The sequence below is a fragment of the Homalodisca vitripennis genome, chromosome 5 (assembly GCF_021130785.1).
Source record: "Homalodisca vitripennis isolate AUS2020 chromosome 5, UT_GWSS_2.1, whole genome shotgun sequence".
Classification (NCBI taxonomy): domain Eukaryota; kingdom Metazoa; phylum Arthropoda; class Insecta; order Hemiptera; family Cicadellidae; genus Homalodisca; species Homalodisca vitripennis.
Genome location: NC_060211.1, coordinates 53,265,474 through 53,278,793, shown reverse-complemented (window position 1 = coordinate 53,278,793; position 13,320 = coordinate 53,265,474). Strand labels below are relative to the sequence as shown.

The following is a 13,320-nucleotide window of genomic DNA, read 5'->3' as shown; positions in this document are numbered from 1 at the left end:
TACTCTGGGAAATTAAGTATCGGGTCTTTTCTGGCTTCAGGTCGGCATAACATGACCACCGCTAGGCAAATCGACAAGATAAGTTTCGTCGGCTACGTTAGGTAATGGACTGTCTCGGATGTCAGAAGCGGGCAGGGGTATCCACTATCAGTGTCGGTGTTAGTGCCATACCTGTAGGTCGCGGTTCGCTAAGGTAAGTTGGGAACTCTACACAAGTTTGTACAGTTATAGTCAAGGACTAATATAGAGTTGCTTTGCAGGTCACCTTCTTGGTACGGGGGAGAGGGTAGTTGAACATGTAAAGCAGAGAGGATTATATTTGCGATATGACAACGTACTGTTGTTTGTGTACTAGTATCTATGGGAAAAAAGGCAAATAATAAAATCTTTAACTAAACAAGGTAGCAGTACACCACACCACTTGCAAAATGCAAAATTTCAAATTTATAACTTACTTCATTCTCGAGATGTCCTTTGGATAGACAGACAGTTACACAAAAATGAAGTTGATACAAACAATTATACATCAAGGACATCATTCTTGTAAAAATGAAGTTTTATGCAAAATTTGAAATCTACATGTGAAATCATTCTACATTAACATTTATGTTCATTAAATTGATTTTTGTGTACGTTTGTACGTATTAAAAGTCTTACCAAGTCACTATAATATTATGTTTATGTGTATGTGTTGAGATAGTTAAAACACACATAACCTCTTATGAGTGTATTGAGTTTGTTTACACATTTTTGTTATTCTGCTATTTTCTCATGTTTACCCATAAGACCAATGTAAAGATGTTCGCTTACGCTCACCCAAATCTCATAGAGTGTTTTTTTCTTATCTCTTTAAAGCCTCAGCTCTCGGCTATGCTGGGGTGTTTTAATACACTGTGGCTGCTATTCCTGTATGATTTGAACCCGTGATCTTTCAGTTTGAGAGCCGTGACTATATCCACTAGTCTACGGAGGAGGACTATCTCATGGAGTAACTGAACCATCATCGAACTCATTGTTCCTTAGGTCAGTTTGTTTTGAGATATCGAGTGGTCAGACAGAGAGAGATAAAATTAAATTTTTCCAGTCCAACGTAATGTTGATACAAATGTGAGTTGAAGCTGGGCAGTGACGTACAGGTGTATAATACGAAAAGAAGAGACAACTAGAGATCTCAGTCTTACAGAAAGATGGCTTATTAACAACTTCCATCTCAGGTTGGTGTCAGGTTAGACAGAGAGTGCCTATGGCCAAGCGGTCTAAGATGTTGGACTTTGAGTCTGAGTTGAGATAGCGAAAGTTCGAATCCTGTCTGTGACCCTTGCACTTTTTATCAGTACCATCGGCCTTGAGAACGGGCAGAATAAGGCATAAAAGGGGATCGGTTTCTCCTTAAAAAAATGAAAAGAAGTGATCAACAGACTCCCGGAATGCATCACAGAATTGGCAACAAAGAAATGTTTCAAAGCCCGGTTAAGAGATTTTTTAGTACAGAATGTGTTTTATTTCGATGATGAGTTCACAACAAATCGCTGGGAACAATTAAACATTTTTGTCGTCTGTAGCCGAAATAAATGAAATTTTAATGTTGACGATTGTAAAAAAGAGTGGTGCAAATTCATGTAACTTGAGTCAAAGTGAATGTTTTCTACTTAATACATTATTGTGTTAATATAAGTTATATGACTGACGAATGCTATACAGCTTTACAAATTTTCTAATGTAATAAAAAAATTTGAATTTGTATTCGAGGGTTGGAATTTGGGGTGAAAATCTCTGCCTTTACGTTAGTATTGAAAATGATAATGATCGGACTACTGGGTGTCTAAATTTCTGTCTGCCAAAAGTGACTCTGGTTATATTTTGCTTATGGATAGCTAACCATGTTAGCAACAAGAACATCACATAATATACAAATTAGTAAACACAATATAATGTGAATTATATGAATCTTACATTTCCAAAACGTTGAAAATACCTAAAACCTAATTTAACAGGAGAAAAACATCAAATCCATGAAAAACAAAGATGTGTCTTGGTCTGAAAAGTTTGTAACGTATTTGTTACCACAATGTAAGACGATATTTACAAATACCCTACCATTATAATTATATTGATTAAAAATAAATGTCCAAAATGCTGTGATATGTGCAAGTCAAAAAGTCAACCGTTCAGCTCGTAATAAATCACACTTTTGAATTCGCTCAGTTAGACCTACCTCTAATGGAAAAAAGACAGTAGAACATAAAACACAAGTAAATACAAAGAAAAACTTGTTGAAAAACTTATTCTCCAACGTTAGATACTGGGTTTTCATTCTCTGGAGTTTCCAATAGCATTGCTTGACAGTATTCACAAGCTTCTGGCAGGAGATAGGCATTATCTTTCTGATATATGTCTTTTTCTTCTCAGGGAAGACTAAATCGAGTGAGGTTTTAAGCCAAAACAATATCCCTGAATTCATAAATAGTGATTTAATTTATTCAACCATCATTCCATTTAACCAAGTCACTATTTCCTTTAGCCACTTGGACTGTGGCAAACTCTGATGCTGTTAGAAGTAGCTGCGTAGAAGACGATTTGCCAAAAAGCCTGAACGACCTTTTGGCGAAACTCCTGAAGTTGACTGCCAAAAAGCCTGAAGTCGTAAAATTCCTCTAAAATCATGCAGATGAAGGTATATTTGTTGGCCGTACTGCTGCAATGTCTTTTAGAGTGTATGCTTTGCAAACTTTCTTGGGCGAAATCTCTATCACAGCTTAAAAAAGTGTGGCCCTTTACCGGGAATGTATGGACAACTTCAGAAAACAATTGTTACCTATAAGAACAAGGTACATTGCTAAACAAACTAATTTTTATTCTGCTCTCCATGATCTGCTCTCCGACCAGCAGATAAGTTTTTTCCTCCCATGCAGATTTGGCCTGGTCATATATTGGTATAAGCAAGAAAAAGTTTTCTGTCCATATATACCACGTACAACTAGTTCCAGTTACACTGTCATGTATACCAAAGTGATAGCAAGCAACTTGTTGTGAGTAGTACATTTCGCAATGGGTAAGTTGGAGGATGTATATTTGCAGCTGTATCCTTTGTTTGAAGTTTATTTTTGATTATGGAAGGATTGTGAAGGAAACAGGATTTTTCCGGACATTTGCCATCGTTTAGTGAAACAAAAAATTAGTAACACTACGTTTCGAGATCTGCAATCTGATCTCTTCTTCAGGTAAATAACTAACCTGATACGTAATTACAAACTAGGTTAAAATAAACAAAACATACGACTGAGTCGTAGGTGGTTGGTAGGTGAATGCAGACTTATTGTGACCTGTATTCTGTAGTTCAGTTTTAATGATTAGTGTTGTGCATAGTTTTTTATTAAGTGCATGTTTTAGAGTTAGTGAAGTTGACACACATCATGGTGGTGATGTAGTGCTTGTTGTACTTTTGCTGATACTTCCCCAGTCTTAGTTTAAATGTTCAGAGAGTCACAAGTTGTGCAAGAGTCAACTTTTGGTGCCTGAAAACTTAGGTTAAACTTAATATAAATATTTCATTATGTGGTAAATGGGGTTTTCCTACGGTATTTGGGAGCATACTTAACCAACAATGCTTTGCACATTCTACTTACATTAAGGCCTGGAAAAGTATATTTTTAGTTCCCCCCCCCCACAATAATGGCTTTCGCCGGTCGGAAAGCTTTATATGTGCTCTATTATTTTATTTGTCCAATCTACGCTCAGACCATTTCGTATTGGACCTCCTCTTTTATCTGTACCTGACATTTCACCTTTGAGAACTTGTTCTCCAAGTAGCTGAACTCTTCTTAGTGTCAAATAAAAAGTCTTGCAAGAAATGTTGAGACAAACTCTTACCTCGGTACCTCCTGGTTTATTGGGTGTAATAGGCCAATTAGTTCTGCATTCTACTTTAACTTGGGTGAGTGCATTTACCATATCTTCTTATTATTATCAATTGAGGTTGAAATAACCGAAACAATTATTGTTGCTGATTGTTGTAGACACCCAATTGATATATGCTTCAAAAAATTGTTTACGATATCGCAAACCTACAGTTTTGTAATAAAATCCAAATTTGCATGTCGACTGGGACAAAAAATTAAATTGTACCTATAAACGTAAGATTTTTGTGAAACATTTAACGAAAATGGTGAAAGGACGTGTGAACAATGAGATATGATTAATAAAATAATTTGTTTACGGTTACAATATTATTTGTCACTTAACCGGACCTTAGTAACCACAGTAAATAACATATTAATAACATCCAGACACCTGTAATGTATTTAGGCATCTATCGTATTGTAATTAGCTGGTACGCAGGTTTAAAAATTTAAAAGCTCACCTCAGATGGTGGTGTTTTACTGTTAGTACTTTTTTTTAATTTTCGGTAATTTATAGTCATGATCAGAGCTTCTTGATTTCTTTAATTTGCCTTTTTCCAAGTTTTCGGAACCATCTTTTTGTTTGTTTCAATCTGCCTAGAAAGGATTACGATCAACCAAAACAAAACAATTAATACTTATGTAGCAATACAATATATGTGAATATAAACTATAACCTCAAACTTGCACATCAGTTCTTACAACATTCTGACTTGCACTACAACTTCTAGTTTAAATCTTTACCACTAGGGGCAGCAGCAGCAGGTGGGCAGTCTGATTTAACGTTATAAAACTTGGAATTTACAATGTTTTGTAAACGCACGATTCATATTTAATTTATTAGTAACTTATCAAAACATGTGATAAGGTTACTATGTTAGATTGGTAGGTGTCATACAAGCTTAAATGTAATGTCATCTTCATATCAAGGGGCTTCACTGTGCTCTCTGAGAGTACTAATTGGAAATGGGAAGGATGTAACACAATAGTTGCATAATAGTTCAAAGGTGTCTTATTGCTCCACTTTCTCGTTTGTTTGTTAAGTATAAATATTTGACTTATTTTAAACTAACTTTTCGAAGTTCTAGTGTTTTCAGATTTCGGACAAAGTCCAGAACTGAAAACAGTGCCATAAATGTGATTTAACGATTTACATAATAAACACTCGTATGCCCTTAGGGAACATCTTGTCCTCTGAAATGCATTGTATGTTAGTTATTCGATAGTGCAATTTTTATTTGTTAGAATGGTTTCTCAGATGCAAATAAACTCAGTAAAGAAAAAGTAGAAGACACTCTTGCAGAATTTTTGTAACACCGAAGCCGTCAGATACGCGAAGAAAATGATTCAGTGTAAAAGTCTCACCACAATAGAAGAGTCCAGCTGTTAATACCCTCGTCAGCTTGCTTAGTGAATTACAGCAACAAGAAACTTATCGTTGGCTTCTGTTATGGGCTTATTTCATAAAAATCCAAACTGGGATGATAATATTAGCTAATATCTTTCAAGAGATTTGTCTTGGGGTTTAGTTTCATAAGTTTATTAAAAGTAGGAAGAATAAGTTTTTTTTTTAATTCTTAAAACTAAAGCCTTAACTTTTTGGAAAGAATTGTTTGTAAATAGTTATAGATCTGTCACAATGTATGATATAAACTATGCTACGTGCAGAATTTGTGAACGTATGTGGACTTTATCTGGAGGGCGGATAGTTTTCACTGAATTTACAGTATTTTATAGCTGGTTTAGATCAAATGAGATGATACAAATAGTACAACGTACGTCTGTCTTGTAAGTGGTTTTTCAATAAAAGATTCAAATATGGCGATTGTTTGCATTTGTGTAATAGAGATCAATATAAATCAAAAGTAAAATTACTTTTCAGTAATTTAAAACGATTTTTATTACTATTATGTTTTTATATGTCTCTTAGGGTTAAAAATTACGACCACTTCAAATTTAGGAAGAGGGTAGTCATATCTCAGTAATTAAGTATCATAGAACATATTGTAGATATACTTGTAAGAGTATCTATGTGTTTGTGCATTTAGGGTGTACCGTATTTTATATACATTTTTAAGCGTAACGCCTTCAATGCTATGATACTCACAGCGCCTTGAAAAACTGTGTGTAATGCCTACAACACTTTATGAGGGCGCTAACAGATTAAATACTATATTATGATTCAGTGGGATTTAGATTTGATTTCAGCTTTGTTGTCCCTCGTTAGTTTAATATAATTTTGAGAATTTGTTAGAATATGTGTAAAAACTCGATATTTCTTGATAATAACATTGATAACGGATTGCTTGGTTATTGAGATCAACTAGAGGGTTATAATGTTTTAGTTTTCAATGGTAACTATAAAGATTTCTAGAGAAGTTTAATTGATTTTTATTTACTTTTGAAATGTTATTGAACCTTTCTCTGTTGTACGATTGTTAAGACAAATAGAATGTTATTCTAATTGCAATAAATCGAAAATTATAAACATATTGTTTTATTATTTTTTATTGAGTATTGAAATAATCCAAAATCTTTAAGCGGGCTAAAATACGCTGTATTTCCTTTCGTATATTGTAGGCACACTATATAAATGATCACTGTTTCCCATTCAACATATCTGAACTCTAAATTGACTAAAAAATAAGTGAATCTATACAGTAATGATAATTATTACAAACCTCTGTCGACTTACAGTGTTAAAATGGACATTACTTTTAAGTTTTGAAAATAAAACCGGTGTTATCGGTGAACAACTTGGCCCACGCCACACTTTGTGGTTGTCACTCTGTCTTTGTTAAGACGTTTTACATTCTACGGAAGTAAAGTTTTTCTTGTTTTACAAGAGTGGGAGTCTGGTATTGTTTCCATCTTATCTTATCTACCAATGCCTCCGCTTATCAGTGCTTAATGCAATAGCACTCCTTCCGTAAACACGACGAAAGATAAACATCCCTCTACATATTTATCAAGTAACGGAATAACATTCTTGAGGGTTTGAGTACACATTTCTGAGATAGCAAACAAACATTAGAATGTATACAAACCAACCTCTGGTAAGTCAATTCGGATCCAAAAATTACTTTAAATTAATTTTTTTAAGGTCTCAATGGAGAAAGTGGGTAGCCGCTTTTACGCTATTATACTTACGTACATTGATAAGGAAGAGCCAAAGGGCAAGGTGATTTCATTGGTTGTGGATCTGTTGCACTGCAGTCATTGCCTGTTACAGTTTTACAAAATCATCTTGTATAGTTGAGTACATCATAGCCTTGTGCGTCATTACTGCCTAATATAATATAATTTGAATGTTTTGCTAGAGGTTCGTAGAACAAAAGAACTATATATATATATAAAACCATATATATTCATATATAAGGGTTTCATATGTATATATATATATATATATATATATATATATATATATATATATATGAAAAATCCTCATTTGCATTCTGAACAGCATTTAAGCCACAAGAATTCGTAACTATCCACAGTGTTATGCCTACAACGAAAGGATTGTTTTGATTTTTCAGTTACAATATACACTTAAACTCAAAATACTGGTCTAATTTTTATTGGATTTTATTGTTATAAGTACTTGTTTTCATAATAAGCCCAATGGTATCTTATATTCTAGTAACTAATCCGAGTGAAATGGGTTAGTAAGAGTAAACATTACTGTTTAGTTATTTGACTGAACAAGAATCACCGAAAGAATATCATCATGTCAGCTGTCAGTGCATTTATGCAGTTAGACGTTAATTTATCATGAACTACTTTAATGCAAGTTCACCAATAATTGAACTTTGTGATTGACTGCACTGAACATTACTTTGTGACTGCACTCTCAATTTTGTTTCGTTAAGTCCAGGAAGATTCTTTAAAAAATAGGCTACAATTGATGATTCAAAATTTATATATGGTGATTTTCCTTTACAGCATGATCTACTAATTTAGATTTTTCAACGTTTTATTTTTAATAATTATAAATATGTTCTTATAGTCTCATTTCCACAGGTCTTTATGTTTGTCCGATATAATCCTTTCTGCATTCACAGTCCATTTTATAAATTACATTAATGGTTTATTGTTGTATATTTTTAGCTTTAATTTTTTGAAGTAATTTTTGAGATCGTTTTATAAGTCAAACACAGTACGGATGTTAAATTTAATCAAACTCAACTTGTCTGTATTTAAAACAGTATAGACTGTATACTAAAAAAAGCTATACCAGTAAAAGCTATACTAATAAAAGGTATAATAATAAAAAGCCATATAACTCGTATTTTAGTTTATAAACTTTGGAACTCTTAATAGTTATGTTCTCATAGCTAAATGTTGATATCTTCGTTGTCAACCTTTGTCGTTAAGTCAGAAACTCCTCAATACCGGCACTGTAAGGGTTTTTGAGAAGACAATTTTGCTTAATCCCTTTCCAAAAGCACCCCGCTCCGGTAATGAATTGTAAAGCCTGACTCCATTATAAACGAACAGATTTTCTAAAAACGTGGTCTCTCTCTCTCTCTCACCCTCTCTCCCTCTCTCTCACTCTGCATGAAAACCGTCTGATTTTATTGAATACGGTTCTTAAATCCTTTTTTGTAATGTAAAGAGATATTTTGTTTTTGTATTTTCATGGCCTCAAACAGCGATGCCACATGACAGATATGGGTAGACAATCCCATAGTAGGCAGCAAGCAAATCTTTTCTCTCAACCAGAGAAGAAAGGTGCCTCAGAACGAAAATTCCAGAACTGACTTTTATACAAACTTGTTCGACGTGGGCTCCAAACTTTAGATGCTTGTCGAGAACAATTACAAGGAACTTTCTCTCGACAATAGGCGTCACTTCTTGATTTTCAACAATAAAAGATATGGAACCACGATTTTTTTAATGGGTAATGCAAAACTTAATCGCTTGTGTCTTCTCTCCATTCAACAAAGGAGAAGATTCTCATGAAACCATTGAAGTAGGAAACTTGTCTCCTCGTATACATTAATTTCTAAGTCAGGTTGATTTTTGGCCGATACACGTAAAGAGGTTTTACCTGCACATAAATACACCCCGCTGTTGAAATGCTATTTGGCAAATCATTTATAAATATCAGGAAAAATAGTGGTCCAAGTACCCAGCCTTGAGGAACTCCTATGACAACCTCAGACTGTAAGGAATTAGCCAACCTCAGACAACCCACATTGTCATGGAAGGGAAGACAGATTTCAGATAGTTTATTTAATCCTCGGCTATGTTAAACAACTAAAACTAAGCCTATGCTAGTAGTCTGTGTAATCATGGTTTGACTCGAATACAGCATTCTTAACATTTGCCATCGAATCATACATCGATATTATACACTCATACAGACAGTAACTCTATTGCATTGTGCTGCAGTTTGTAGAATACTATAAGTGTAGCAGCAGAGTGTAAATTATAGCAATAAAAAGATGCATGCACAGATAACTATAATAATACTTAACTGGTTTTCATATTATATTGGCTGTCATATGAGAATTATTAATCTGTTAAATATTGCAAATGAAAACAATGCGTTGGTCAATTTATTAATTAAAATTAAAAACCGTTAATACATCAATTTCAAAAATAAATAAGTGTCAGTAATATTTAAAATTTTCTTGTAAACTATAAATTTTAACAATATCTAAAAGGTAGTACACGGCTAAAAGTTTAGCTAGCAGTCTGACATTAGGTGCAAAACAAGTCCACACTAATAATTGGACTGATACACTTAAAGTTGAGTGTCCACTACTGTATCAGTTCTGCTATCAACAGCTGATAAGAGTCGGGTCAGATAGTATCCTGGTCGTAGTATTATATTTGGCTCTCATATGAGAATTATTAATTTATTAAATATTGGAAATGAAAACAGTGCAGTGGACAATGTATTAATTAAAATTAAAAACCGCCAATAAATCAATTTCAAAAATAAATAAATGTCAGTAATATTAAAAAATTTCTTGTAAAAAATATATTTAAAAATTATTTAAAAAGTAGTAAATAGGTTAGATAGCTGTCTGATATTAGGTACAAAAATTAGTCAACACTAAGAAGTGAACTGATGAATGTCCACTACTCTATCAGTTGTGCTATCACTAGCTGATAAGAGTCAGGACAGACTCTCAGTCCTCTCAGTTCAAACATGATACATTTCCATTGAACCAGTGATCTCTCAATATATAATATTACAGTAAGCTATACTACAATTATAATTTTGCCTAATTAAGTCTTTTTTGAAACGTGTTAACAATGTGCCTTTACAGTGTACAGTACATACAGTGATAATTACTGGACTTCAAAACGTAACCAAGCTGGTAGGCCTAGGTTATCACCTATTATTTACCAATAGTTTAGTCTTAACATAATTTGGTCATTATTTGCACAACTTAACACGTCCTTATTATTTAGTCACGATTATAATAAAAATGGTTTCACACAAATTAAAAAAAGCTTTATGCACAGATAACTTCTTAAATTAAATTTTATGTTAATTATGCCTTTGTAAATAAATAGAAAAAGTAATTAAATCCCACTGTCAAAAAGGCGTAACATTACATCTCAACTTGTTTAATATAAATTTACTGACAGTAGTCTATAGACAAAAATAAGATTCACCAATTAGCACCTTCCATTCCATTGAAAACCACTTTTATAACACAGTATCACAAGTAACACAGACCATTATGCCTTCTGAATATATACAACTAAGAAACGTTGTGTTAACGTTTTATGTTTTATTATATTTTGTATCTTTTTGACAACGACAATGCGACGAATTATAAAAGGAATATCTAATAAATCGTTTATATATATATATATATATATATATATATATATATATATGTATATATTTATTTATTTATTCGTGTGTATATGTATATATTTTTGCTTTACAATTGCAAGGCAACAGTGGTTATTTTAGTTAAATTTATGACCAATACTTATAAACTATAACAAATATTACATTTAATTATTATTTAAATCTTTCTGTTTACTTTTTTGTATTTTGTTCAAAGTCAATAATTTCTATTATGTAGTTAGTGAATTGATTTAGGCTATTTATTGATTTTACTTATTTTAATCATTGTATATACACATAACAGTCAATCATATACCTATAAATATATTTGGGCGGGCGAGCAGCCCTTGATAATATTGATTGATGTCATTGATGATAATGATTTTCCAAATGATACAAATTTATTAATTTCTACAGTTTTGCATAGAATAATAGGTTTATAAAAACTATGATGAGTTAATAGCATATTTAAGTTTGATAGTAAACAGTGTAGATATAATTGTTTTAACTGAGTGTCAGCTGAGGGAGTGATTATTGAAGGGTTTGACCTTGTACTGGCTGATAAATTAGGAACCTGAATGACTGTGTCATTGTTTTTGTAAATAAGTGGTTTTCTGCAGTTACATCACATACAACTATGGGTGACGTTTACGGCATTTCGTTTAACTTCACATTCCTAAATACTCACTACAACATTTAGTACTTTAAAGAACGTTTTATAGTGACGTTGACAGTTTTGTTGATGCTCTCAACAGCTATTATAACAATGTATAACTAATAAAAAATGCATTTTAGTAGGAGACATGAATATTATTATTAACCTTTTGATACGTGATGACATAACAAACAGATATTGAATCTGCCTTATTGGTGTTGGACTTGTACAATGTGTGGATAAAGAGACTCGGGTGACGGAGCACAGCATGACCTGTCTGAACCACGTGTTTGTGAGATATTACGACATGTAGTGTGCAGGCCGCCGTGCTGCACACTACTGCAACACCGCCCTCGGGATCTCAGACCACACGACTGCCCGCCATTGACACACCGCTAGCACAGATTACGTACACTGACGAAAAACTGTTTACCAAGTGCCTTATCACCTCTAACTGGAATCCGAGTTGTTATGATGTCAATGAACGTTCCGCTAATTTTTCAAACGTGATTACTAAATTCTTATCATTCACTTAGCAAATAAATTAAAATAAACTCCACAACACGAAAGAAAAAACTTTAACTGTGGATTTCCAGTTGGTTTGATTCGTAAAAGGGGAAAAATAGTAAAATCTTACAAAACAACCTTTTCATCTTGAACTACGGGTTCATTATAATACATTAAGTCAATTATTAGTTCAAATCAATTAAATATTATTTCATGCCGGATAGTTTCATTTGTTAAGTGTATTTTTGTTTTGTTTGTGTCTGTACTTTACCAGACAAAATAAACTACAATTAATTTCTGTAAAAGATAGCGTCTCTAGCCTACGCACAAGCTACTTGCCAATGTAGGCTAATTTCCAATAATTTAAATATCCAGAAATTACAATGTTTTGAATTTATTTTAAACAAATTAGTTTTTTGCACACATTTCATATCTCTATATTCTTCCAAGTGTATACATTTATAATATAGTAATTGGGAATGACTTACTTGCTCGGCACACAAAACCAGAACTGGACGAACTGGATCCGATAATCCTCTTGTTGTTAGTTATCTGGCTGCAGCTAAGTTAAACCTGCTTCAGTGTTTGCAGATCTTACCTCAGATGCTTCCAGCGTGTCATAATAAAACAGAATTTTGGACAGATTCAGCAAGCTGTGGCCACATATGGTCTTACTGAAAACAAAAACTAAAATTTCGTTTTCTATTAGCACAATTAATTTTTTTTGTTACACAATCAGTAATGCAGTGATCAAACCAGACCAGGATGGTCTTCTTCCCCTAAAGAATCTTCCCCTTCCTACATATACTGCTTCTCTCAGGAGAACAATAATTGGTATGTTTTCTCCTTTCTTTAGATTCACACCCAAACTTTCAGAGAAGATCCAGCCACTTACAAAGAACGGGTTCCTTCTGACGTCAACGGCTATCTTTGTTTTCAACGAGATTAAGAAAGAGACCGAAAATGCATCTATGATCCCTATTTAGCCATTTAATGCAGGGACAGATGCTTCTGATACTACAACAGCTGCAACCCTCACTCAAGATGGACGTTCAGTGGCGTTCTTTTCAAGAGCTCTCAATACAAATAAATTGAAGCAAGTCTATGCCATCATAAAGGCTGTCCGGAAGTGGCGGCAATATTTGATCGGGAGGCACTTTAAATTGGTTACAGATCAGAAATCTGTTTCCTTCATGTTGCAATAAAAATTGTCTTGTAAAATAAAGAATGATAAGATCATGAGGTAGCGACTTGAACTTTCATGTTACAGTTATGACATCATTTGTAAGCCTGGCCGAGAAAATGTTGCTGCACGTACTACCTGAATTTTTAGACATATTATTGAAAAAAATTCCGTTCATTGTTAACGATCAATTTTGTGTGCCAAATGCTTTGAGTATGAAATCCAAAATTAGATAAAAATCTTGGTTTGTAAATAGTTA

The 13,320-nt window shown here is 33.3% G+C and overlaps 1 protein-coding gene across 1 annotated transcript in view; it reads left to right on the top strand.

The window, feature by feature from the left end:
- Window positions 1-10,143: 10,143 nt before the first annotated feature.
- Window positions 10,144-13,320, top strand: part of LOC124362205 (facilitated trehalose transporter Tret1-like) — an 89,652-nt gene continuing 86,475 nt past the window's right edge. Inside the window, exon 1 of the mRNA XM_046816515.1 lies at window positions 10,144-10,231. The gene's annotated coding sequence lies outside the window, so the exon portion shown is untranslated. The remainder of the gene's footprint in view (window positions 10,232-13,320) is intronic.